This window comes from Narcine bancroftii, chromosome 2 (genome assembly GCF_036971445.1).
Source record: "Narcine bancroftii isolate sNarBan1 chromosome 2, sNarBan1.hap1, whole genome shotgun sequence".
In the NCBI taxonomy this organism is placed as follows: domain Eukaryota; kingdom Metazoa; phylum Chordata; class Chondrichthyes; order Torpediniformes; family Narcinidae; genus Narcine; species Narcine bancroftii.
In genome coordinates this window covers 261,437,083-261,458,530 of record NC_091470.1, presented here as the reverse complement: position 1 = coordinate 261,458,530, position 21,448 = coordinate 261,437,083, and positions in this window count along the sequence as shown.

Here is a 21,448-nt window from a genome sequence, read left to right as displayed (position 1 = left end):
GGGGAATCAGAGGCGGGGAATCAGAGCTGGCGAATCAGAGGCGGGGAATCAGAGGTGGGCAATCAGAGGCAGGGAATCGGACGCCGGGAATCAGAGGCGGGGAATCAGAGCTGGGGAATCAGAGGCGGGGAATCAGAGTTGGGGAATCAGAGGCGGGGAATCAGATATGGGGAAATAGAGGCGGGGAATCAGATATGGGGAATCAGAGGTGTGGAATCAGAGGTTGGGAATCAGAGGCAGGGAATCAGAGGCGGGGAAACAGAGGCGGGGAATCAGATATGGGGAATCAGAGGTGGCGAATCAAAGGCGGTGAAACAGAGATGGGGAATCAGGGCAGGGAATCAGAGGCAGGGAATCAGAGCTGGGGAAACAGAGGCGGGGAATCAGATATGGGGAATCAGAGGTGGGGAATCAGGGGCGGGGAATCAGTGGCAGGGAATCAGAGCTGGGGAATCAGAGGTGGGGAATCAGAGCTGGGGAAACAGAGGCGGGAAATCAGATATGGGGAATCAGAGGTGGGGAATCAGGGGCGGGGAATCAGTGGCAGGGAATCAGAGGCCGGGAATAAAAGGCGGGGAATCAGAGCTGGGGAATCAGAGGCGGGGAATCAGAGTTGGGGAATCAGAGGAGTGGAATCAGATATGGGGAAACAGAGGCCGGGAATCAGAGGCAGGGAAGCAGAGGCGGGGAATCAGATATGGGGAATCAGAGGTGGGTAATTAGAGGTTGCGAATCAGAGGCAGGGAATCAGAGGCTGGGAATCAGAGGCGGGGAATCGGAAGCAGGGAATCGGATGTGCGGAATCAGAGATGGGGAATCAGAGGTGGGCATTCAGAGGTGGTGAATCAGAGAAGGGGAATCAGAGGCGGGGAATCAGAGGCAGGGAATCAGACGCAGGGAATCAGAGGCGGGGAATCATAGCTGGCGAATTAGAGGAGGGGAATCAGAGTTGGGGAATCAGAGGCGGGGAATCAGATATGGGGAAACAGAGGCGGGGAATCAGAGGCGGGGAAACAGAGGCGGGGAATCAGATATGGGGATTCAGAGGTGGGGAATCAGAGGTTGGGAATCAGAGGCAGGGAATCAGATGCGGGGAATCAGAGGCGGGGAAACAGATCTGGGGAATCAGAGGCGGGGAATCAGAGTAGGGGAAGCAGAGGCTAGGAATCAGAGGCGGGGAATCAGAGCTGGGGAATCAGAGGTGGGGAATCAGAGTCGGGGAATCAGAGGCAGGGAATCGGATGTGCGGAATCAGAGATGGGGAATCAGAGGCAGGGAATCAGAGGCGGTGAATCAGAGATGGGGAATCAGAGGCGGGGAATCAGAGGCAGGAAATCAGACACGGGGATTCAGAGGCTGGGAATCAGATGGGGGGAATCAAAGGCGGGGAATCAGAGCTGGTGAATCAGAGGCAGGGAATCAGAGTTGGGGATTCAGAGGCGGGGAATCAGAGGCAGGAAATCAGACACGGGGATTCAGAGGCTGGGAATCAGACGGGGGGAATCAAAGGCGGGGAATCAGAGCTGGTGAATCAGAGGCAGGGAATCAGAGTTGGGGATTCAGAGGCGGGGAATCAGATATGGGGAAACAGAGGCGGGGAATCAGAGGCAGGGAATCAGAGTTGGGGATTCAGAGGCGGGGAATCAGATATGGGGAATCAGAGGCGGGGAATCAGAGGCGGGCAAACAGAGGCGGGGAATTAGATATGGGGAATCAGAGGTGGCGAATCAAAGGCGGTGATACAGAGATGGGGAATCAGGGCAGGGAATCAGAGTCAGGGAATCAGAGCTGGGGAAACAGAGGCGGGGAATCAGATATGGGGAATCAGAGGTGGGGAATCAGGGGCGGGGAATCAGTGGCAGGGAATCAGAGCTGGGGAATCAGAGGTGGGGAATCAGAGCTGGGGAAACAGAGGCGGGGAATCAGATATGGGGAATCAGAGGAGGGGAATCAGGGGCGGGGAATCAGTGGCAGGGAATCAGAGGCCGGGAATAAAAGGCGGGGAATCAGAGCTGGGGAATCAGAGGCGGGGAATCAGAGTTGGGGAATCAGAGGAGGGGAATCAGATATGGGGAAACAGAGGCCGGGAATCAGAGGCAGGGAAACAGAGGCGGGGAATCAGATATGGGGAATCAGAGGTGGGGAATTAGAGGTTGCGAATCAGAGGCAGGGAATCAGAGGCGGGGAATCAGAGGCGGGGAATCAGAGTTGGGGATTCAGAGGCGGGGAATCAGATATGGGGAAACAGAGGCGGGGAATCAGATATGGGGAAACAGAGGCGGTGAATCAGAGGCAGGGAATCAGAGTTGGGGATTCAGAGGCGGGGAATCAGATATGGGGAAACAGAGGCGGGGAATCAGATATGGGGAATCAGAGGTGGGGAATCAGGGGCAGGGAATCAGTGGCAGGGAATCAGAGGCGGGGATTCAGAGGCGGGGAATCAGAGGCAGGGAATCAGACACGGGGAATCAGAGGCGGGGAATCAGAGATGGGGAATCAGAGGCGGGGAATCAGAGGCAGGGAATCGGACACCGGGTATCAGAGGTGGGGAATCAGAGCTGGGGAATCAGAGGCGGGGAATCAGAGTTGGGGAATCAGAGGCGGGGAATCAGATATGGGGAAATAGAGGCTGGGAATCAGATATGGGGAATCAGAGGTGTGGAATCAGAGGTTGGGAATCAGAGGCAGGGAATCAGAGGCGGGGAAACAGAGGCGGGGAATCAGATATGGGGAATCAGAGGTGGCGAATCAAAGGCGGTGATACAGAGATGGGGAATCAGGGCAGGGAATCAGAGTCAGGGAATCAGAGCTGGGGAAACAGAGGCGGGGAATCAGATATGGGGAATCAGAGGTGGGGAATCAGGGGCGAGGAATCAGTGGCAGGGAATCAGAGCTGGGGAATCAGAGGTGGGGAATCAGAGCTGGGGAAACAGAGGCGGGGAATCAGATATGGGGAATCAGAGGTGGGGAATCAGGGGCGGGGAATCAGTGGCAGGGAATCAGAGGCCGGGAATAAATGGCGGGGAATCAGAGCTGGGGAATCAGAGGCGGGGAATCAGAGTTGGGGAATCAGAGGAGGGGAATCAGATATGGGGAAACAGAGGCCGGGAATCAGAGGCAGGGAAACAGAGGCGGGGAATCAGATATGGGGAATCAGAGGTGGGGAATTAGAGGTTGCGAATCAGAGGCAGGGAATCAGAGGCGGGGAATCAGAGGCGGGGAATCAGAGGCAGGGAATCGGATGTGCAGAATCAGAGATGGGGAATCAGAGGTGGGGATTCAGAGGTGGTGAATCAGAGAAGGGGAATCAGAGGCGGGGAATCAGTGGCAGGGAATCAGACGCAGGGAATCAGAGGCGGGGAATCATAGCTGGCGAATTAGAGGAGGGGAATCAGAGTTGGGGAATCAGAGGCGGGGAATCATATATGGGGAAACAGAGGCGGGGAATCAGAGGTGGGGAAACAGAGGCGGGGAATGAGATATGGGGATTCAGAGGTGGGGAATCAGAGGTTGGGAATCAGAGGCAGGTAATCAGAGGCAGGGAATCAGAGGCAGGGAATCACATGCGGGGAATCAGAGGAGGGTAAACAGAGCTGGGGAATCAGAGGCGGGGAATCAGAGTTGGGGAAGCAGAGGCTAGGAATCAGAGGCGGGGAAACAGAGGCAGGGAATCAGATGAGCGGAATCAGAGATGGGGAATCAGAGGCAGGGAATCAGAATCAGAAGCGGGGAATCAGACGCCGGGAATCAGAGGCCGGGAATCAGATGCTGGGAATAAGAGGCCGGGAATCAGAGGTGGGGAATCAGCGTCCGGGAATCAGAGATGGGGATTCAGAGGCGGGGAATGAGATATGGAGAATCAGAGGCGGGGAATCAGAGGCGGGGAAATAGAGGTGGGGAATCAGATATGGTGAATCAGAGGTGGCGAATCAAAGGCGGTGAATCAGAGATGGGGAATCAGAGGCGGGGAATCAGAGGCAGGGAATCAGATGCGGGGAATCAGAGGCGGGGAAACAGAGGTGGGGAATCAGATATGGGGAATCAGAGGTGGCGAATCAAAGGCAGTGAATCAGAGATGGGGAATCAGAGGCGGGGAATCAGAGGCAGGGAATCAGATGCGGGGAATCAGAGGCGGGGAATCAGAGCTGGCGAATCAGAGGCGGGGAATCAGAGGTGGGCAATCAGAGGCAGGGAATCGGACGCCGGGAATCAGAGGCGGGGAATCAGAGCTGGGGAATCAGAGGCGGGGAATCAGAGTTGGGGAATCAGAGGCGGGGAATCAGATATGGGGAAATAGAGGCGGGGAATCAGATATGGGGAATCAGAGGTGTGGAATCAGAGGTTGGGAATCAGAGGCAGTGAATCAGAGGCGGGGAAACAGAGGCGGGGAATCAGATATGGGGAATCAGAGGTGGCGAATCAAAGGCGGTGAAACAGAGATGGGGAATCAGGGCAGGGAATCAGAGGCAGGGAATCAGAGCTGGGGAAACAGAGGCGGGGAATCAGATATGGGGAATCAGAGGTGGGGAATCAGGGGCGGGGAATCAGTGGCAGGGAATCAGAGCTGGGGAATCAGAGGTGGGGAATCAGAGCTGGGGAAACAGAGGCGGGAAATCAGATATGGGGAATCAGAGGTGGGGAATCAGGGGCGGGGAATCAGTGGCAGGGAATCAGAGGCCGGGAATAAAAGGCGGGGAATCAGAGCTGGGGAATCAGAGGCGGGGAATCAGAGTTGGGGAATCAGAGGAGGGGAATCAGATATGGGGAAACAGAGGCCGGGAATCAGAGGCAGGGAAGCAGAGGCGGGGAATCAGATATGGGGAATCAGAGGTGGGTAATTAGAGGTTGCGAATCAGAGGCAGGGAATCAGAGGCTGGGAATCAGAGGCGGGGAATCGGAAGCAGGGAATCGGATGTGCGGAATCAGAGATGGGGAATCAGAGGTGGGCATTCAGAGGTGGTGAATCAGAGAAGGGGAATCAGAGGCGGGGAATCAGAGGCAGGGAATCAGACGCAGGGAATCAGAGGCGGGGAATCATAGCTGGCGAATTAGAGGAGGGGAATCAGAGTTGGGCAATCAGAGGCGGGGAATCAGATATGGGGAAACAGAGGCGGGGAATCAGAGGCGGGGAAACAGAGGCGGGGAATCAGATATGGGGATTCAGAGGTGGGGAATCAGAGGTTGGGAATCAGAGGCAGGGAATCAGAGGCGGGGAATCAGAGGCAGGGAATCAGATGCGGGGAATCAGAGGCGGGGAAACAGATCTGGGGAATCAGAGGCGGGGAATCAGAGTAGGGGAAGCAGAGGCTAGGAATCAGAGGCGGGGAATCAGAGCTGGGGAATCAGAGGTGGGGAATCAGAGTCGGGGAATCAGAGGCAGGGAATCGGATGTGCGGAATCAGAGATGGGGAATCAGAGGCAGGGAATCAGAGGCGGTGAATCAGAGATGGGGAATCAGAGGCGGGGAATCAGAGGCAGGAAATCAGACACGGGGATTCAGAGGCTGGGAATCAGATGGGGGGAATCAAAGGCGGGGAATCAGAGCTGGTGAATCAGAGGCAGGGAATCAGAGTTGGGGATTCAGAGGCGGGGAATCAGAGGCAGGAAATCAGACACGGGGATTCAGAGGCTGGGAATCAGACGGGGGGAATCAAAGGCGGGGAATCAGAGCTGGTGAATCAGAGGCAGGGAATCAGAGTTGGGGATTCAGAGGCGGGGAATCAGATATGGGGAAACAGAGGCGGGGAATCAGAGGCAGGGAATCAGAGTTGGGGATTCAGAGGCGGGGAATCAGATATGGGGAATCAGAGGCGGGGAATCAGAGGCGGGCAAACAGAGGCGGGGAATTAGATATGGGGAATCAGAGGTGGCGAATCAAAGGCGGTGATACAGAGATGGGGAATCAGGGCAGGGAATCAGAGTCAGGGAATCAGAGCTGGGGAAACAGAGGCGGGGAATCAGATATGGGGAATCAGAGGTGGGGAATCAGGGGCGGGGAATCAGTGGCAGGGAATCAGAGCTGGGGAATCAGAGGTGGGGAATCAGAGCTGGGGAAACAGAGGCGGGGAATCAGATATGGGGAATCAGTGGAGGGGAATCAGGGGCGGGGAATCAGTGGCAGGGAATCAGAGGCCGGGAATAAAAGGCGGGGAATCAGAGCTGGGGAATCAGAGGCGGGGAATCAGAGTTGGGGAATCAGAGGAGGGGAATCAGATATGGGGAAACAGAGGCCGGGAATCAGAGGCAGGGAAACAGAGGCGGGGAATCAGATATGGGGAATCAGAGGTGGGGAATTAGAGGTTGCGAATCAGAGGCAGGGAATCAGAGGCGGGGAATCAGAGGCGGGGAATCAGAGGCAGGGAATCGGATGTGCAGAATCAGAGATGGGGAATCAGAGGTGGGGATTCAGAGGTGGTGAATCAGAGAAGGGGAATCAGAGGCGGGGAATCAGAGGCAGGGAATCAGACGCAGGGAATCAGAGGCGGGGAATCATAGCTGGCGAATTAGAGGAGGGGAATCAGAGTTGGGGAATCAGAGGCGGGGAATCAGATATGGGGAAACAGAGGCGGGGAATCAGAGGTGGGGAAACAGAGGAGGGGAATCAGATATGGGGATTCAGAGGTGGGGAATCAGAGGTTGGGAATCAGAGGCAGGGAATCAGAGGCGGGGAATCAGAGGCAGGGAATCAGATGCGGGGAATCAGAGGAGGGGAAACAGAGCTGGGGAATCAGAGGCGGGGAATCAGAGTTGGGGAAGCAGAGGCTAGGAATCAAAGGCGGGGAAACAGAGGCAGGGAATCAGATGTGCGGAATCAGAGATGGGGAATCAGAGGCAGGGAATCAGAATCAGAAGCGGGGAATCAGAGGCCGGGAATCAGAGGCCGGGAATCAGATGCTGGGAATAAGAGGCCGGGAATCAGAGGTGGGGAATCAGAGTCCGGGAATCAGAGATGGGGATTCAGAGGCGGGGAATGAGATATGGAGAATCAGAGGCGGGGAATTAGAGGCGGGGAAATAGAGGTGGGGAATCAGATATGGTGAATCAGAGGTGGCGAATCAAAGGCGGTGAATCAGAGATGGGGAATCAGAGGCGGGGAATCAGAGGCAGGGAATCAGATGCGGGGAATCAGAGGCGGGGAAACAGAGGTGGGGAATCAGATATGGGGAATCAGAGGTGGCGAATCAAAGGCAGTGAATCAGAGATGGGGAATCAGAGGCGGGGAATCAGAGGCAGGGAATCAGATGCGGGGAATCAGAGGCGGGGAATCAGAGCTGGCGAATCAGAGGCGGGGAATCAGAGGTGGGCAATCAGAGGCAGGGAATCGGACGCCGGGAATCAGAGGCGGGGAATCAAGCTGGGGAATCAGAGGTGGGGAATCAGAGTTGGGGAATCAGAGGCGGGGAATCAGATATGGGGAAATAGAGGCGGGGAATCAGATATGGGGAATCAGAGGTGGGGAATCAGGGGCAGGGAATCAGTGGCAGGGAATCAGAGGCGGGGAATCAGAGGCGGGGAATGAGAGGCAGGGAATCAGACACGGGGAATCAGAGGCGGGGAATCAGAGTTGGGGAATCAGAGGCGGGGAATCAGAGGCAGGGAATCGGACGCCGGGAATCAGAGGCCGGGAATCAGAGCTGGGGAATCAGAGGCGGGGAATCAGAGTTGGGGAATCAGAGGCGGGGAATCAGATATGGGGAAATAGAGGTGGCGAATCAAAGGTGGTGAAACAGAGATGGGGAATCAGGGCAGGGAATCAGAGGCAGGGAATCAGAGCTGGGGAAACAGAGGCGGGGAATCAGATATGGGGAATCAGAGGTGGGGAATCAGGGGCGGGGAATCAGATATGGGGAATCAGAGGTGGCGAATCAAAGGCGGTGAAACAGAGATGGGGAATCAGGGCAGGGAATCAGAGGCAGGGAATCAGAGCTGGGGAAACAGAGGCGGGGAATCAGATATGGGGAATCAGAGGTGGGGAATCAGGGGCGGGGAATCAGTGGCAGGGAATCAGAGGTGGGGAATCAGAGCTGGGGAAACAGAGGCGGGGAATCAGATATGGGGAATCAGAGGTGGGGAATCAAGGGCGGGGAATCAGTTGCAGGGAATCAGAGGCCGGGAATAAAAGGCGGGGAATCAGAGCTGGGGAATCAGAGGCGTGGAATCAGAGTTGGGGAATCAGAGGAGGGGAATCAGATATGGGGAAACAGAGGCCGGGAATCAGAGGCAGGGAAACAGAGGCGGGGAATCAGATATGGGGAATCAGAGGTGGGGAATTAGAGGTTGCGAATCAGAGGCAGGGAATCAGAGGCGGGGAATCAGAGGCGGGGAATCAGAGGCAGGGAATCGGATGTGCGGAATCAGAGATGGGGAATCAGAGGTGGGGATTCAGAGGTGGTGAATCAGAGAAGTGGAATCAGAGGCGGGGAATCAGAGGCAGGGAATCAGACGCAGGGAATCAGAGGCGGGGAATCATAGCTGGCGAATTAGAGGAGGGGAATCAGAGTTGGGCAATCAGAGGCGGTGAATCAGATATGGGGAAACAGAGGCGGGGAATCAGAGGCGGGGAAACAGAGGCGGGGAATCAGATATGGGGAATCAGAGGTGGGGAATGAGGGGCTGGGAATCAGTGGCATGGAATCAGACGCGGGGAATCAGAGGCGGGGAATCAGAGGCAGGGAATCAGACACGGGGAATCAGAGGCGGGGAATCAGAGATGGGGAATCAGAGGCGGGGAATCAGAGGCAGGAAATCGGATGCCGGAAATCAGAGGCGGGAAATCAGAGCTGGGGAATCAGAGGAGGGGAATCAGAGTTGGGGAATCAGAGATGGGGAATCAGAGGCGGGGAATCAGAGGCAGGGAATCGGATGCCGGAAATCAGAGGCGGGAAATCAGAGCTGGGGAATCAGAGGAGGGGAATCAGAGTTGGGGAATCAGAGGCGGCGAAGCAGATATGGGGAAAATGAGGCTGGAATCAGATATGGGGAATCAGAGGCGGGGAATCAGATATGGGGAATCAGAGGCTGGGAATCAGAGGGGGGGAACAGAGGCGGGGAATAAGATATGGGGAATCAGAGGTGGGGAATCAGGGGCGGGGAATCAGTGGCAGGGAATCAGAGGCGGGGAAACAGAGGTGGGGAATCAGATATGGGGAATCAGAGGTGGTGAATCAAAGGCGGTGAATCAGAGATGGGGAATCAGAGGCGGGGAATCAGAGGCAGGGAATCAGTTGCGGGGAATCAGAGGCCGGGAATCAGATGCTGGGAATAAGAGGCCGGGAATCAGAGGTGGGGAATCAGAGTCCGGGAATCAGAGATGGGGATTCAGAGGCGGGGAATGAGATATGGAGAATCAGAGGCGGGGAATCAGAGGCGGGGAAACAGAGGTGGGGAATCAGATATGGGGAATCAGAGGTGGCGAATCACAGGCGGTGAATCAGAGATGGGGAAACAGAGGCGGGGAATCAGAGGCGGGGAAACAGAGGTGGGGAATCACATATGGGGAATCAGAGGCGGGGAAACAGAGGCAGGGAATCAGATATGGGGAATCAGAGGCGGGGAATCAGAGGTGGGGAATCATAGGCAGGGAATCGGATGTGCGGAATCAGAGATGGGGAATCAGAGGCCGGGAATCAGAGGTGGTGAATCAGAGATGGGGAATCAGAGGCAGTGAATCAGAGGCAGGGAATCAGACGCGGGGAATCAGAGGTGGGCAATCAGAGGCGGGGAATCAAATATGGGGAATCAGTGGCGGGGAATCAGAGGCGGGGAAACAGAGGCGGGGAATCAGATATGGGGAATCAGAGGTGGGGCATCAGAGGTTGTGAATCACAAATGGGGAATCAGAGGCGGGGAATCAGAGGCAGGGAATCAGACGCGGGGAATCAGAGGCGGGGATTCAGAGCTGGGGAATCAGAGGCGGGGAATCAGAGTTGGGGAATCAGAGGCGGGGAATCAGATATGGGGAATAAGAGGCAGGGAATCAGAGGCAAGAAAACAGAGGCGGGGAATCAGATATGGGGAATCAGAGGTGGGGAATCAGGGGCAGGGAATCAGTGGCAGGGAATCAGATGCGGGGAATCAGAGGCGGGGAATCAGAGGCAGGGAATCAGACACGGGGAATCAGAGGCGGGGAATCAGAGATGGGGAATCAGAGGCGGGGAATCAGAGGCAGGGAATCGGATGGCGGGAATCAGGGGCGGGAAATCAGAGCTGGGGAATCAGAGGCTGGGAATCAGAGTTGGGGAATCAGAGGCGGCGAAGCAGATATGGGGAAATAGAGGCGGGGAATCAGATATGGGGAATCAGAGGCAGGGAATCAGATATGGGGAATCAGAGGCTGGAAATCAGGGGCGGGGGATCAGTGGCAGGGAATCAGAGGCGGGGAATCAGAGGCGGGGAATCAGGGGCGGGGAATCAGTGGCAAGGAATCAGAGGCGGGGAATCAGAGGCGGGGAATCAAAGGCAGGGAATCAGACACGGGGAATCAGAGGCGGTGAATCAGAGATGGGGAATCACAGGCGGGGAATCAGAGGCAGGAAATCAGACACGGGGATTCAGAGGCTGGGAATCAGACGGGGGGAATCAAACGCGGGGAATCAGAGCTGGTGAATCAGAGGCAGGGAATCAGAGTTGGGGATTCAGAGGCGGGGAATCAGATATGGGGAAACAGAGGCGGGGAATCAGAGGCGGGCAAACAGAGGCGGGGAATTAGATATGGGGAATCAGAGGAAGGGAATCAGAGGTGGTGAATCAGAGATGGGGAATCACAGGCGGGGAATCAGAGGCAGGGAATAGAACGCAGGGAATCAGAGGCAGGGAATCAGAGCTGGGGAATCAGAGGCGGGGAATCAGATATGGGGAAACAGAGGCGGGGAATCAGAGGCGGGGAAACAGAGGCGGGGAATCAGACATGGGGAATCAGATGCGGGGAATCAGAGGCGGGGAATCAGAGCTGGGGAATCAGAGGCGGGGAATCAGAGTTGGGGCATCAGAGGTGGGGAATTAGATATAGGGAAACAGAGGCGGGGAATCAGAGGCGGGGAAACAGAGGTGGGGAATCAGATATGGGGAATCAGAGGTGGGGAATCAGAGGCAGGGAATCAGAGGCAGGGAATTAGAGGCGGGGAATCAGAGGCGGGGAATCAGAGGCAGGGAATCGGATGTGCAGAATCAGAGATGGGGAATCAGAGGTGGGGATTCAGAGGTGGTGAATCAGAGAAGGGGAATCAGAGGCGGGGAATCAGAGGCAGGGAATCAGACGCAGGGAATCAGAGGCGGGGAATCATAGCTGGCGAATTAGAGGAGGGGAATCAGAGTTGGGGAATCAGAGGCGGGGAATCAGATATGGGGAAACAGAGGCGGGGAATCAGAGGTGGGGAAACAGAGGCGGGGAATCAGATATGGGGATTCAGAGGTGGGGAATCAGAGGTTGGGAATCAGAGGCAGGGAATCAGAGGCGGGGAATCAGAGGCAGGGAATCAGATGCTGGGAATCAGAGGAGGGGAAACATAGCTGGGGAATCAGAGGCGGGGAATCAGAGTTGGGGAAGCAGCGGCTAGGAATCAGAGGCGGGGAAACAGAGGCAGGGAATCAGATGTGCGGAATCAGAGATGGGGAATCAGAGGCAGGGAATCAGAATCAGAAGCGGGGAATCAGAGGCCGGGAATCAGAGGCCGGGAATCAGATGCTGGGAATAAGAGGCCGGGAATCAGAGGTGGGGAATCAGAGTCCGGGAATCAGAGATGGGCATTCAGAGGCGGGGAATGAGATATGGAGAATCAGAGGCGGGGAATCAGAGGCGGGGAAATAGAGGTGGGGAATCAGATATGGTGAATCAGAGGTGGCGAATCAAAGGCGGTGAATCAGAGATGGGGAATCAGATGCGGGGAATCAGAGGCAGGGAATCAGATGCGGGGAATCAGAGGCGGGGAAACAGAGGTGGGGAATCAGATATGGGGAATCAGAGGTGGCGAATCAAAGGCAGTGAATCAGAGATGGGGAATCAGAGGCGGGGAATCAGAGGCAGGGAATCAGATGCGGGGAATCAGAGGCGGGGAATCAGAGCTGGCGAATCAGAGGCGGGGAATCAGAGGTGGGCAATCAGAGGAAGGGAATCGGACGCCGGGAATCAGAGGCGGGGAATCAGAGCTGGGGAATCAGAGTCGGGGAATCAGAGTTGGGGAATCAGAGGCGGGGAATCAGATATGGGGAAATAGAGGCAGGGAATCAGATATGGGGAATCAGAGGTGTGGAATCAGAGGTTGGGAATCAGAGGCAGGGAATCAGAGGCGGGGAAACAGAGGTGGGGAATCAGATATGGGGAATCAGAGGTGGCGAATCACAGGCGGTGAATCAGAGATGGGGAAACAGAGGCGGGGAATCAGAGGCGGGGAAACAGAGGTGGGGAATCACATATGGGGAATCAGAGGCGGGGAAACAGAGGCAGGGAATCAGATATGGGGAATCAGAGGCGGGGAATCAGAGGTGGGGAATCATAGGCAGGGAATCGGATGTGCGGAATCAGAGATGGGGAATCAGAGGCCGGGAATCAGAGGTGGTGAATCAGAGATGGGGAATCAGAGGCGGTGAATCAGAGGCAGGGAATCAGACGCGGGGAATCAGAGGTGGGCAATCAGAGGCGGGGAATCAAATATGGGGAATCAGTGGCGGGGAATCAGAGGCGGGGAAACAGAGGCGGGGAATCAGATATGGGGAATCAGAGGTGGGGCATCAGAGGTTGTGAATCACAAATGGGGAATCAGAGGCGGGGAATCAGAGGCAGGGAATCAGACGCCGGGAATCAGAGGCGGGGATTCAGAGCTGGGGAATCAGAGGCGGGGAATCAGAGTTGGGGAATCAGAGGCGGGGAATCAGATATGGGGAATAAGAGGCAGGGAATCAGAGGCAAGAAAACAGAGGCGGGGAATCAGATATGGGGAATCAGAGGTGGGGAATCAGGGGCAGGGAATCAGTGGCAGGGAATCAGATGCGGGGAATCAGAGGCGGGGAATCAGAGGCAGGGAATCAGACACGGGGAATCAGAGGCGGGGAATCAGAGATGGGGAATCAGAGGCGGGGAATCAGAGGCAGGGAATCGGATGGCGGGAATCAGGGGCGGGAAATCAGAGCTGGGGAATCAGAGGCTGGGAATCAGAGTTGGGGAATCAGAGGCGGCGAAGCAGATATGGGGAAATAGAGGCGGGGAATCAGATATGGGGAATCAGAGGCAGGGAATCAGATATGGGGAATCAGAGGCTGGAAATCAGGGGCGGGGAATCAGTGGCAGGGAATCAGAGGCGGGGAATCAGAGGCGGGGAATCAGGGGCGGGGAATCAGTGGCAAGGAATCAGAGGCGGGGAATCAGAGGCGGGGAATCAAAGGCAGGGAATCAGACACGGGGAATCAGAGGCGGTGAATCAGAGATGGGGAATCACAGGCGGGGAATCAGAGGCAGGAAATCAGACACGGGGATTCAGAGGCTGGGAATCAGACGGGGGGAATCAAACGCGGGGAATCAGAGCTGGTGAATCAGAGGCAGGGAATCAGAGTTGGGGATTCAGAGGCGGGGAATCAGATATGGGGAAACAGAGGCGGGGAATCAGAGGCGGGCAAACAGAGGCGGGGAATTAGATATGGGGAATCAGAGGAAGGGAATCAGAGGTGGTGAATCAGAGATGGGGAATCACAGGCGGGGAATCAGAGGCAGGGAATAGAACGCAGGGAATCAGAGGCAGGGAATCAGAGCTGGGGAATCAGAGGCGGGGAATCAGATATGGGGAAACAGAGGCGGGGAATCAGAGGCGGGGAAACAGAGGCGGGGAATCAGACATGGGGAATCAGATGCGGGGAATCAGAGGCGGGGAATCAGAGCTGGGGAATCAGAGGCGGGGAATCAGAGTTGGGGCATCAGAGGTGGGGAATTAGATATAGGGAAACAGAGGCGGGGAATCAGAGGCGGGGAAACAGAGGTGGGGAATCAGATATGGGGAATCAGAGGTGGGGAATCAGAGGCAGGGAATCAGAGGCAGGGAATCAGAGGCGGGGAATCAGAGGCGGGGAATCAGAGGCAGGGAATCGGATGTGCAGAATCAGAGATGGGGAATCAGAGGTGGGGATTCAGAGGTGGTGAATCAGAGAAGGGGAATCAGAGGCGGGGAATCAGAGGCAGGGAATCAGACGCAGGGAATCAGAGGCGGGGAATCATAGCTGGCGAATTAGAGGAGGGGAATCAGAGTTGGGGAATCAGAGGCGGGGAATCAGATATGGGGAAACAGAGGCGGGGAATCAGAGGTGGGGAAACAGAGGCGGGGAATCAGATATGGGGATTCAGAGGTGGGGAATCAGAGGTTGGGAATCAGAGGCAGGGAATCAGAGGCGGGGAATCAGAGGCAGGGAATCAGATGCTGGGAATCAGAGGAGGGGAAACAGAGCTGGGGAATCAGAGGCGGGGAATCAGAGTTGGGGAAGCAGCGGCTAGGAATCAGAGGCGGGGAAACAGAGGCAGGGAATCAGATGTGCGGAATCAGAGATGGGGAATCAGAGGCAGGGAATCAGAATCAGAAGCGGGGAATCAGAGGCCGGGAATCAGAGGCCGGGAATCAGATGCTGGGAATAAGAGGCCGGGAATCAGAGGTGGGGAATCAGAGTCCGGGAATCAGAGATGGGCATTCAGAGGCGGGGAATGAGATATGGAGAATCAGAGGCGGGGAATCAGAGGCGGGGAAATAGAGGTGGGGAATCAGATATGGTGAATCAGAGGTGGCGAATCAAAGGCGGTGAATCAGAGATGGGGAATCAGATGCGGGGAATCAGAGGCAGGGAATCAGATGCGGGGAATCAGAGGCGGGGAAACAGAGGTGGGGAATCAGATATGGGGAATCAGAGGTGGCGAATCAAAGGCAGTGAATCAGAGATGGGGAATCAGAGGCGGGGAATCAGAGGCAGGGAATCAGATGCGGGGAATCAGAGGCGGCGAATCAGAGCTGGCGAATCAGAGGCGGGGAATCAGAGGTGGGCAATCAGAGGAAGGGAATCGGACGCCGGGAATCAGAGGCGGGGAATCAGAGCTGGGGAATCAGAGTCGGGGAATCAGAGTTGGGGAATCAGAGGCGGGGAATCAGATATGGGGAAATAGAGGCAGGGAATCAGATATGGGGAATCAGAGGTGTGGAATCAGAGGTTGGGAATCAGAGGCAGGGAATCAGAGGCGGGGAAACAGAGGCGGGGAATCAGATATGGGGAATCAGAGGTGGCGAATCAAAGGCGGTGAAACAGAGATGGGGAATCAGTGCAGGGAATCAGAGGCAGGGAATCAGAGCTGGGGAAACAGAGGCGGGGAATCAGATATGGGGAATCAGATGTGCGGAATCAGGGGCGGGGAATCAGTGGCAGGGAATCAGAGCTGGGGAATCAGAGGTGGGGAATCAGAGCTGGGGAAACAGAGGCGGGGAATCAGATATGGGGAATCAGAGGTGGGGAATCAGGGGCGGGGAATCAGTGGCAGGGAATCAGAGGCCGGGAATAAAAGGCGGGTAATCAGAGCTGGGGAATCAGAGGCGGGGAATCAGAGTTGGGGAATCAGAGGAGGGGAATCAGATATGGGAAAACAGAGGCCGGGAATCAGAGGCAGGGAAGCAGAGGCGGGGAATCAGATATGGGGAATCAGAGGTGGGTAATTAGAGGTTGCGAATCAGAGGCAGGGAATCAGAGGCTGGGAATCAGAGGCGGGGAATCAGAAGCAAGGAATCGGATGTGCGGAATCAGAGATGGGGAATCAGAGGTGGGCATTCAGAGGTGGTGAATCAGAGAAGGGGAATCAGAGGCGGGGAATCAGAGGCAGGGAATCAGACGCAGGGAATCAGAGGCGGGGAATCATAGCTGGCGAATTAGAGGAGGGGAATCAGAGTTGGGGAATCAGAGGCGGGGAATCAGATATGGGGAAACAGAGGTGGGGAATCAGAGGCGGGGAAACAGAGGCGGGGAATCAGATATGGGGATTCAGAGGTGGGGAATCAGAGGTTGGGAATCAGAGGCAGGGAATCAGAGGCGGGGAATCAGAGGCAGGGAATCAGATGCGGGGAATCAGAGGCGGGGAAACAGAGCTGGGGAATCAGAGGCGGGGAATCAGAGTTGGGGAAGCAGAGGCTAGGAATCAGAGGCGGGGAATCAGAGCTGGGGAATCAGAGGTGGGGAATCAGAGTCGGGGAATCAGAGGCAGGGAATCGGATGTGCGGAATCAGAGATGGGGAATCAGAGGCAGGGAATCAGAGGCGGTGAATCAGAGATGGGGAATCAGAGGCGGGGAATCAGAGGCAGGAAATCAGACACGGGGATTCAGAGGCTGGGAATCAGACGGGGGGAATCAAAGGCGGGGAATCAGAGCTGGTGAATCAGAGGCAGGGAATCAGAGTTGGGGATTCAGAGGCGGGGAATCAGAGGCAGGAAATCAGACACGGGGATTCAGAGGCTGGGAATCAGACGGGGGGAATCAAAGGCGGGGAATCAGAGCTGGTGAATCAGAGGCAGGGAATCAGAGTTGGGGATTCAGAGGCGGGGAATCAGATATGGGGAAACAGAGGCGGGGAATCAGAGGCAGGGAATCAGAGTTGGGGATTCAGAGGCGGGGAATCAGATATGGGGAAACAGAGGCGGGGAATCAGAGGCGGGCAAACAGAGGCGGGGAATTAGATATGGGGAATCAGAGGTGGCGAATCAAAGGCGGTGATACAGAGATGGGGAATCAGGGCAGGGAATCAGAGTCAGGGAATCAGAGCTGGGGAAACAGAGGCGGGGAATCAGATATGGGGAATCAGAGGTGGGGAATCAGGGGCGGGGAATCAGTGGCAGGGAATCAGAGCTGGGGAATCAGAGGTGGGGAATCAGAGCTGGGGAAACAGAGGCGGGGAATCAGATATGGGGAATCAGAGGTGGGGAATCAGGGGCGGGGAATCAGTGGCAGCGAATCAGAGGCCGGGAATAAAAGGCGGGGAATCAGAGCTGGGGAATCAGAGGCGGGGAATCAGAGTTGGGGAATCAGAGGAGGGGAATCAGATATGGGGAAACAGAGGCCGGGAATCAGAGGCAGGGAAACAGAGGCGGGGAATCAGATATGGGGAATCAGAGGTGGGGAATTAGAGGTTGCGAATCAGAGGCAGGGAATCAGAGGCGGGGAATCAGAGGCGGGGAATCAGGGGCAGGGAATCGGATGTGCAGAATCAGAGATGGGGAATCAGAGGTGGGGATTCAGAGGTGGTGAATCAGAGAAGGGGAATCAGAGGCGGGGAATCAGAGGCAGGGAATCAGACGCAGGGAATCAGAGGCGGGGAATCATAGCTGGCGAATTAGAGGAGGGGAATCAGAGTTGGGGAATCAGAGGCGGGGAATCAGATATGGGGAAACAGAGGCGGGGAATCAGAGGTGGGGAAACAGAGGCGGGGAATCAGATATGGGGATTCAGAGGTGGGGAATCAGAGGTTGGGAATCAGAGGCAGGGAATCAGAGGCGGGGAATCAGAGGCAGGGAATCAGATGCGGGGAATCAGAGGAGGGGAAACAGAGCTGGGGAATCAGAGGCGGGGAATCAGAGTTGGGGAAGCAGAGGCTAGGAATCAGAGGCGGGGAAACAGAGGCAGGGAGTCAGATGTGCGGAATCAGAGATGGGGAATCAGAGGCAGGGAATCAGAATCAGAAGCGGGGAATCAGAGGCCGGGAATCAGAGGCCGGGAATCAGATGCTGGGAATAAGAGGCCGGGAATCAGAGGTGGGGAATCAGAGTCCTGGAATCAGAGATGGGGATTCAGAGGCGGGGAATGAGATATGGAGAATCAGAGGCGGGGAATCAGAGGCGGGGAAATAGAGGTGGGGAATCAGATATGGTGAATCAGAGGTGGCGAATCAAAGGCGGTGAATCAGAGATGGGGAATCAGAGGCGGGGAATCAGAGGCAGGGAATCAGATGCGGGGAATCAGAGGCGGGGAAACAGAGGTGGGGAATCAGATATGGGGAATCAGAGGTGGCGAATCAAAGGCAGTGAATCAGAGATGGGGAATCAGAGGCGGGGAATCAGAGGCAGGGAATCAGATGCGGGGAATCAGAGGCGGGGAATCAGAGCTGGCGAATCAGAGGCGGGGAATCAGAGGTGGGCAATCAGAGGCAGGGAATCGGACGCCGGGAATCAGAGGCGGGGAATCAGAGCTGGGGAATCAGAGGCGGGGAATCAGAGTTGGGGAATCAGAAGCGGGGAATCAGATATGGGGAAATAGAGGCGGGGAATCAGATATGGGGAATCAGAGGTGTGGAATCAGAGGTTGGGAATCAGAGGCAGGGAATCAGAGGCGGGGAAACAGAGGCGGGGTATCAGATATGGGGAATCAGAGGTGGCGAATCAAAGGCGGTGAAACAGAGATGGGGAATCAGGGCAGGGAATCAGAGGCAGGGAATCAGAGCTGGGGAAACAGAGGCGGGGAATCAGATATGGGGAATCAGAGGTGGGGAATCAGGGGCGGGGAATCAGTGGCAGGGAATCAGAGCTGGGGAATCAGAGGTGGGGAATCAGAGCTGGGGAAACAGAGGCGGGGAATCAGATATGGGGAATCAGAGGTGGGGAATCAGGGGCGGGGAATCAGTGGCAGGGAATCAGAGGCCGGGAATAAAAGGCGGGGAATCAGAGCTGGGGAATCAGAGGCGGGGAATCAGAGTTGGGGAATCAGAGGAGGGGAATCAGATATGGGGAAGCAGAGGCCGGGAATCAGAGGCAGGGAAGCAGAGGCGGGGAATCAGATATGGGGAATCAGAGGTGGGTAATTAGAGGTTGCGAATCAGAGGCAGGGAATCAGAGGCTGGGAATCAGAGGCGGGGAATCAGAAGCAGGGAATCGGATGTGCGGAATCAGAGATGGGGAATCAGAGGTGGGCATTCAGAGGTGGTGAATCAGAGAAGGGGAATCAGAGGCGGGGAATCAGAGGCAGGGAATCAGACGCAGGGAATCAGAGGCGGGGAATCATAGCTGGCGAATTAGAGGAGGGGAATCAGAGTTGGGGAATCAGAAGCGGGGAATCAGAGCTGGGGAATCAGAGGCGGGGAATCAGAGTTGGGGAAGCAGAGGCTAGGAATCAGAGGCGGGGAATCAGAGCTGGGGAATCAGAAGTGGGGAATCAGAGTCGGGGAATCAGAGGCAGGGAATCGGATGTGCGGAATCGGAGATGGGGAATCAGAGGCAGGGAATCAGAGGCGGTGAATCAGAGATGGGGAATCAGAGGCGGGGAATCAGAGGCAGGAAATCAGACACGGGGATTCAGAGGCTGGGAATCAGACGGGGGGAATCAAAGGCGGGGAATCAGAGCTGGTGAATCAGAGGCAGGGAATCAGAGTTGGGGATTCAGAGGCGGGGAATCAGAGGCAGGAAATCAGACACGGGGATTCAGAGGCTGGGAATCAGACGGGGGGAATCAAAGGCGGGGAATCAGAGCTGGTGAATCAGAGGCAGGGAATCAGAGTTGGGGATTCAGAGGCGGGGAATCAGATATGGGGAAACAGAGGCGGGGAATCAGAGGCGGGCAAACAGAGGCGGGGAATTAGATATGGGGAATCAGAGGTGGCGAATCAAAGGCGGTGATACAGAGATGGGGAATCAGGGCAGGGAATCAGAGTCAGGGAATCAGAGCTGGGGAAACAGAGGCGGGGAATCAGATATGGGGAATCAGAGGTGGGGAATCAGGGGCTGGGAATCAGTGGCAGGGAATCAGAGCTGGGGAATCAGAGGTGGGGAATCAGAGCTGGGGAAACAGAGGCGGGGAATCAGATATGGGGAATCAGAGGTGGGGAATCAGGGGCGGGGAATCAGTGGCAGGGAATCAGAGGCCGGGAATAAAAGGCGGGGAATCAGAGCTGGGGAATCAGAGGCGGGGAATCAGAGTTGGGGAATCAGAGGAGGGGAATCAGATATGGGGAAACAGAGGCCGGGAATCAGAGGCAGGGAAACAGAGGCGGGGAATCAGATATGGGGAATCAGAGGTGGGGAATTAGAGGTTGCGAATCAGAGGCAGGGAATCAGAGGCGGGGAATCAGAGGCGGGGAATCAGAGGCAGGGAATCGGATGTGCAGAATCAGAGATGGGGAATCAGAGGTGGGGATTCAGAGGTGGTGAATCAGAGAAGGGGAATCAGAGGCGGGGAATCAGAGGCAGGGAATCAGACGCAGGGAATCAGAGGCGGGGAATCATAGCTGCCGAATTAGAGGAGGGGAATCAGAGTTGGGGAATCAGAGGCGGGGAATCAGATATGGGGAAACAGAGGCGGGGAATCAGAGGTGGGGAAACAGAGGCGGGGAATCAGATATGGGGATTCAGAGGTGGGGAATCAGAGGTTGGGAATCAGAGGCAGGGAATCAGAGGCGGGGAATCAGAGGCAGGGAATCAGATGCGGGGAATCAGAGGAGGGGAAACAGAGCTGGGGAATCAGAGGCGGGGAATCAGAGTTGGGGAAGCAGAGGCTAGGAATCAGAGGCGGGGAAACAGAGGCAGGGAATCAGATGTGCGGAATCAGAGATGGGGAATCAGAGGCAGGGAATCAGAATCAGATGCGGGGAATCAGAGGCCGGGAATCAGAGGCCGGGAATCAGATGCTGGGAATAAGAGGCCGTGAATCAGAGGTGGGGAATCAGAGTCCTGGAATCAGAGATGGGGATTCAGAGGCGGGGAATGAGATATGGAGAATCAGAGGCGGGGAATCAGAGGCGGGGAAATAGAGGTGGGGAATCAGATATGGTGAATCAGAGGTGGCGAATCAAAGGCGGTGAATCAGAGATGGGGAATCAGAGGCGGGGAATCAGAGGCAGGGAATCAGATGCGGGGAATCAGAGGCGGGGAAACAGAGGTGGGGAATCAGATATGGGGAATCAGAGGTGGCGAATCAAAGGCAGTGAATCAGAGATGGGGAATCAGAGGCGGGGAATCAGAGGCAGGGAATCAGATGCGGGGAATCAGAGGCGGGGAATCAGAGCTGGCGAATCAGAGGCGGGGAATCAGAGGTGGGCAATCAGAGGCAGGGAATCGGACGCCGGGAATCAGAGGCGGGGAATCAGAGCTGGGGAAACAGAGGCGGGGAATCAGAGTTGGGGAATCAGAGGCGGGGAATCAGATATGGGGAAATAGAGGCGGGGAATCAGATATGGGGAATCAGAGGTGTGGAATCAGAGGTTGGGAATCAGAGGCAGGGAATCAGAGGCGGGGAAACAGAGGCGGGGAATCAGATATGGGGAATCAGAGGTGGCGAATCAAAGGCGGTGAAACAGAGATGGGGAATCAGGGCAGGGAATCAGAGGCAGGGAATCAGAGCTGGGGAAACAGAGGCGGGGAATCATATATGGGGAATCAGAGGTGGGGAATCAGGGGCGGGGAATCAGTGGCAGGGAATCAGAGCTGGGGAATCAGAGGTGGGGAATCAGAGCTGGGGAAA